Source organism: Rattus norvegicus, chromosome 1, assembly GCF_036323735.1.
Source record: "Rattus norvegicus strain BN/NHsdMcwi chromosome 1, GRCr8, whole genome shotgun sequence".
Taxonomy (NCBI): Eukaryota; Metazoa; Chordata; class Mammalia; order Rodentia; family Muridae; genus Rattus; species Rattus norvegicus.
Window position 1 is genome coordinate 105,280,692 of NC_086019.1, and position 6,184 is coordinate 105,286,875.

Below are 6,184 nucleotides of genomic sequence, written 5' to 3' on the forward strand. Positions count from 1 at the left end.
ATATAGCATCACTACAAACAGTACATCTTTGGTGATCTGCAGAAAATATGCCCAATATGCCCAGGGATCGTTAGATTAATTTTATAAGGACAGGAAAGGCATATTAGCTGCAATAATCAATCCTGAGTTGAGATTTCTGAAAGCTTTACAATTCAGAATTATTCATTCCAGACAATTCGATACAATGTGTCATCTCCAGAATGTCACTTGTGTTTCCTAGATGACTCCCGACACTAGCCATTACTATGAAAACTACCATGACCAAAAGCGAGCTGGTGAGGAAAGAGTGTATTTCACTTTATAGCTTATAGTTCATTATCCAGGGCAGTTTGGGCAGAAACTCAAGGCAGGACCCTGGAAGCAGAGGCCATGGAGGAATGCTGCTGACTGTCTTGCTCCCTATGGCTTGCTCAGCCTACTTTCTTATGCCCTCCAGGCCCGACTGCCCAGAAGTGTCAGCACCACCCCAGGGATGTGGGCCCTCTTACATCAAGAAAATTTACCACAGGTTTGCACACAGGCTAATCTGGTGGGACATTTTCCCAATGGAGGTGCAGTCTTCCAAAATTACTCTGAACTTGGGCCAACACAGTTGACAACTGACACTAAACATTAATCGCTCTGGCTCCATATGTGCCTGTGCACACACAAACAGGAACACGTACACATGCGTTCACAACAATCTCAAAAGTAAACGTACAACAGTAATACCTAAAAGATAGGGCATCAGGCATGGCTCCGTTGCAAAGTGCCTGCCTACAATGCCAGAGGCCTCGGGTCCATGCCACCACATTGCAAACAAACAAATAAAACCCAAACATAAAAAGTTCCCATCAGAGCTGCCTTTCCACCCTGGCTCCTCAGTTTGGAACAACGGAAGGGTGAGTGGACATCATGGCATCTGCCAAGTCCAGAATGTGAGGCAGTGGAAGTACAAAAGGCCATTTTCCCTCATCCATTCACGTCATGGAGAAGAGAAACAGGTACTTAGCAGGTGTGCAAACCTGATTCTGGGCTGAGAGACCAGCAGGGTTTGCCTTGTGCTGCCATACACCGACTGCTCAAAGGCACGGGGAAAGCCAGGTGTGGCGGTTTTGTCTGCAATCCCAGTGAGGAGGCAGGGGCAGGATTGCTGGGAGTTGAAGGCCTGCCTGGGCTGTGCAGAAGAAAACAAACAAGACTCCCAAATGCAAAGCCATCGAGGTTCGGAACTCTTCTTCACTGTGTAATGAACTGAAAACATCTGATTTCTTTAGCAAGTCAGTTATGTTGAACGATGTTTGGCTGAAGCAGACGCATGTGAGAGGATGCTTAGGATGCATGATATTCGGAAGGGATGCAATTATGACCTCACAGACAGCGGGAGCTGGAGCTTGGGGTTGCCTTGCTCTGCCTCACTAGTCATCGTTGACTTCGCATGGTTCGCCTTACCCTGCAGTGCTGAGCTCCGCTTGTGGTGACTCCATGGAGAGAAACTCACCAAAGAACTTCCTGTGAGGTTCCTGCGGCTTCTTGCATCTTCTGTAGACTTGGGTCAGTTGGTGAGCCTCAGGGTTTCTTCTGGATTGAACTGCCTTGCTGGTTCCTGTGTGGTGCCTGCCGAGTGGGCTGAACTGAAGCTGCTGATTTGTGTTCGGCCTTTGCTAGTGGACTGAACTGAGAACAACTGTTGCGTGTAGTTCTATGTGCTACAACCTTTGCCTGGATTGGCCTTGTTAGCAGCCCAGCCCCTCCCGTCTTTCCTTTTGTTCTACCCATCTTTAGCCCCAGGAGTGCCCACCCACCTGAGCCCCTGGAATTCATGGATTAAAGACACAGTTAATTCCTTTACAATGTGCCTTCTTGGCACAATTGCTGGGTGTTACTATCTCCCGCCTGGGCGCCTCTTAACAATCTATTACCTCTGTCTCTCCACTTGCCCTAAACTTCAGTGGCTAGCCCCACCTAGCCTCTGCCAAACATCCTTGGCCAGCCCCCTGTAGTGGAGGCCTCAGGCTCCAGCTCCCCCTGAGGCTTCACACCATTGCTGCATTCTTCTTTCTCCGAAGCATGGCAGAAACTCCTCCCTCCTTCCTTGCATCTGCCTTTTCTTCCTCGGACCTGGAAGTCCCACCTGTACCTTCCACCCAGCAATTGGCCCCCGAGTTTCTTTACTGACAAATCAAGAACCAATTGAGGAACAGGACATTAGTATCACAACTTCCCTACACAAATAACGAAGACAGGAATTGTCCCCAAATAACTATTTCTAAACAGGTCCACTTCCCCCATATCCTAATAACCGTTCTTTTCCACTACCTTTTGGTAGGTGGTAGGCTAGAGGGGAGGTTGAACCCTTATTAAAAGTTGGTTGAGGGGTTGGGGATTTAGCTCAGTGGTAGAGCGCTTGCCTAGCAAGCGCAAGGCCCTGGGTTCGGTCCCCAGCTCCAAAAAATAGAAAAGAAAAAAAAAAGTTGGTTGAGAAAAATATGTGCCTATGGTGTGGTGTTGGGCATCCTGCTTCCATCCACCAGAATGCTTGGTTAGGGTTATGAAAACAAAATGACCCACTGTGCCCCATGGGCCAATGCTCTGGTCTAGAGTTCTTGTCCAACTCCTTTGTTCTTCTGTGTTCAAACCAGGGCTGAGCTGGTAAACACCAAGAAATGCTTCTCCACAGACACGGAACCTGTGAGCCACGTCTGACTTTAGGAGCACACCCTGTGTGGCTCACCCAAAACCACAGACCTCGGATCAGAGAACATGGGAGGGACAAGAGCTGCACAGAGTACCTAAGGAGCCCAAGGACATGCCAGGCATGGCCCATGCATTTAATCCCAGCTCTCAGAGGCAGAACTCTGAGCTCAAGAACAGCTTGGTATACAGAACAAGTCTTAGACAGCCAGGGCTACACAGAGAAACCCTGTCTCTTAAAAAAACATGAAAACAAAAAAGAGCCTGAGGGCAGAGCTAAACAACCTGGAGCTGCCTTGGTGTGAGAGAGACAATAACCAGGGTGCAGATACTAACCAGGGCACGGAACCACCCCAGACTCCTTGGTTTGGGATATGAATATATGTACATCTCAGACACATACATATCCCATATGTATTACATACATATCACATTATATATGTAATAGCGTAGTCCTCTGTAATCACCTTAGGGAGTCCAGGCTGACCTTAGACTTGGAGTCCTCCTGCCTGTCTCTAAAGTGCTGGGATCAGATTGGGCCGTGTAACATTTCATGTAGATCTTGGTTATGATTAAACCACAGCTTCCAACACCACAATGCTGATGCCAAGTGTCCCAGCTGGGGCTCTGTTCTCAGGCCCCAGACAAAGGCTCACAGAAGGGGAGGGACAGCTCTGTCACTCTCTCTGCCCACAGGTCCCACTGTCCTCAGCCTCTGCTTCCCTGAGTGGCTCCTCTGGTCACTCAATAGCATTTACTGTGTGCTGGGTGTCATGGGAGCAGCGCCGGGGACCTCTGATTTAGGAAACACAGTGCCCAGCTTGAGTGCTTTCTCTTGTCTTTGTTGAATGGGGGAGCCTGATGACTCTGCTTCCCAGGACGCAGCACCATACCCATTCCACTTCTATGTGTAATGACCTGGTAATAATGAGTGTGGGTGGTACTGTGGTTTTGCACATGACCATCGGATACTGTGCAATACAAGGACGTGAAACACATGCACTCCTGGGTGATGAACCTTGGAACAGAGTCTGACACAAAAAGATGCTATTGTCGGATTCCACTGAAGCAGAAATCCCAGCCAGGCAAATCCATAGAAACATATCTCGGTGCAAGGGCAGAGAGGGGCAGGGAGGGAAAACCTGGAGGTTTCCTTGGGATGTGTAAAATGGCAAAGTTCTGGAACTTGAAAATAATGTTTGCCTAATATGAATGTAATAGAAATGGCTGTACTTAGCATTTCAAGGTAATGAACTTTATAATATGTGAGTTTTATCTCAGGAAAAATGTGTATGATAAAGGTAACTTTATAGATTTTAGGTGTCTGTACATGTGTGGGTCTGCGCACTTGAGTGTGAAGATGCCTGCCAAAGCCAGAGAAGGGTATTGGAGCTCCTGGAGATGAAAGCCTTGGTTCTAAGCCACCCTGAGTTATTGCTGGGTCTGGGTAAATTTGAGTCTGGCCCCAACAGCGTGTCCTTTATCACCTGATCTGTCCCCGGTCCCACCTGGGATCTCCTGGCCTCGTCTCCCACCTGGACCCAAGCCCCTTCCCTGTCCTCCCTCTATCATGCATCCCCATGGCTCCTGTGGCCCCCAGGAGCCTTCCTAGGGCTCTCAAAGTCTCAGGCCCTGCCTAGCTTTGATTCCACGAGGTTGACCCTTGGCATCTTCCTGCTGAAAGCTCTGTTCCCAAATCTGGCTCCTCCCTCCAGATTCTGGCTCCTAGGAACCCACTGCGTCCCCAGCGCAGCCTAGAAGCACCAACCTGGCACAGACATGGAAGTCATGGTCTAGTTTCCTTTTGGAAATGTGTTCGCCATTCCTTCACCCCAGACCCCAGTGATGTGAGCTGCTCACTGCCTGTGCCTTCTCTAGGCATCAAGGCAGGGAAGCCACTGAAGGCCACTGAGAAGCTGAGAACACAGAGGCAGGGAGGGAGGGAAAGCTAACTTGTTCACTCTCGATACCCTGTTCCCCTGCTCCTGGTGCCTCTGGAGACTTCTCCAGAGACCATAGTCCTGCAATTCTTTCTCCAGAACTGTTTCATACCTACACTGTACCTTGAATAAAAGCACTAAAAAATTCTAACACCAAACAGAGAAGGAAGCTGAGGCCCAGAGAGATTTGTTACCTGCCTAAGTCAGTAACAGTGAAGTGGGAGTCAAACTCTGGGCCCAGTCTGTAGTTTCCGATTGTTGCAAATCTTAGCCATTCTTTTCTTGAACCAGTCTCACGGCTGTGTGTGTGTGTGTGTGTGTGTGTGTGTGTGTGTGTGTGTGTGTGTGCACATGTGCATGTGCATGCCTCACAAGGTGTGAGTGAAAGCCATAGGAAAAAGCCCCAGTTCTGTTGTCGAATGGACCCCAGGTTGATAAGCTTAGTGGCAAGCATCTTTTCCACTGAGTCGCCTCACTGGCCCAAGGGTCTCACTTTTTAGTCCCTGAATTCTTGACCATCTTCCCGCTTCTTCTAACCAGTTCCTGAGAGTGTAGGCATGTTCCACCAGGTCTGGTGTTCTGGAACATTTTTTAAGCGTGCCATTCACTGGGGGTGGTGTTCACACCGTGGTCCAACCAGCCCTCTAGAACCGTCTTATAAAAACCAAAACCCTGTGCCCAAGAAACAACTCCTCCCTGACCTGCTCAAAGCCCACAGACCTTTCTGCCCCTATGAATCCGCTCTACTGGAGCATCTAATTCATGTCTCTTTGCCTGGGTCATATCCATGCTCCTCAGTGCAGCCATTTTCCCAGAAGCACACAGCTAAGAAGGGTGCAGCCGGACGTGACAGCTGGTATGCAGAGCTTGTGTACTGCGCAGCACAACTCAGGATCGATCCAGCCACAGCCTCTGCTCTCTGGCTGAGGAGGGTGGAGAGGGCTGTTCAGTCATGAGCCTACTTCTGATTGAGCTCACTTGGGCTGAGCCATCAGGTACTTTCTCACCTACATGATACTCAGATGCAGTGAGAGGTGGACATCTTTCTTCCAGAAGGCTCACAATCCTGAGTGCATGGGCACAAAGATTGAGGTCACTTACACATAAGCAAAAGTTCTTGGGTCCTTCTTGGCATTTCTTGTCAGGCGCTGACTGCTTCCCGGTATAGTGAGGATCACACCCTGCCTGACTCACCCCAATATTCCCCTATCACTTGACACTCACACTGATTGAAAAACTTCTGCCAAGGTCAACAGGAAATTAACTTTGTGTGTGTGTGTGTGTGTGTGTGTGTGTGTGTGTGTGTGTGTGTGCGCGCGCGTATTACTGAGAATGGAAGCCAAGGCCTCTAAGAGCTAAACATATGGCAGACGTACCCAGCCTGTCAGCCAGAGCACAATAGGTGTTTGCTCTGTGCGCCTGTCATTCATGTGGTGTGTACTCCACTGTGTTTTCCCTTAGTGCCTGTGTGATGGGATGGGGCAAGGCCAATGGGGTAGTCAGCGCTGCAGAACATTGCCTACTCTTAGAACTCAGTCTCCACTCTGCCATTATGTCACCTTTTGTGTGCG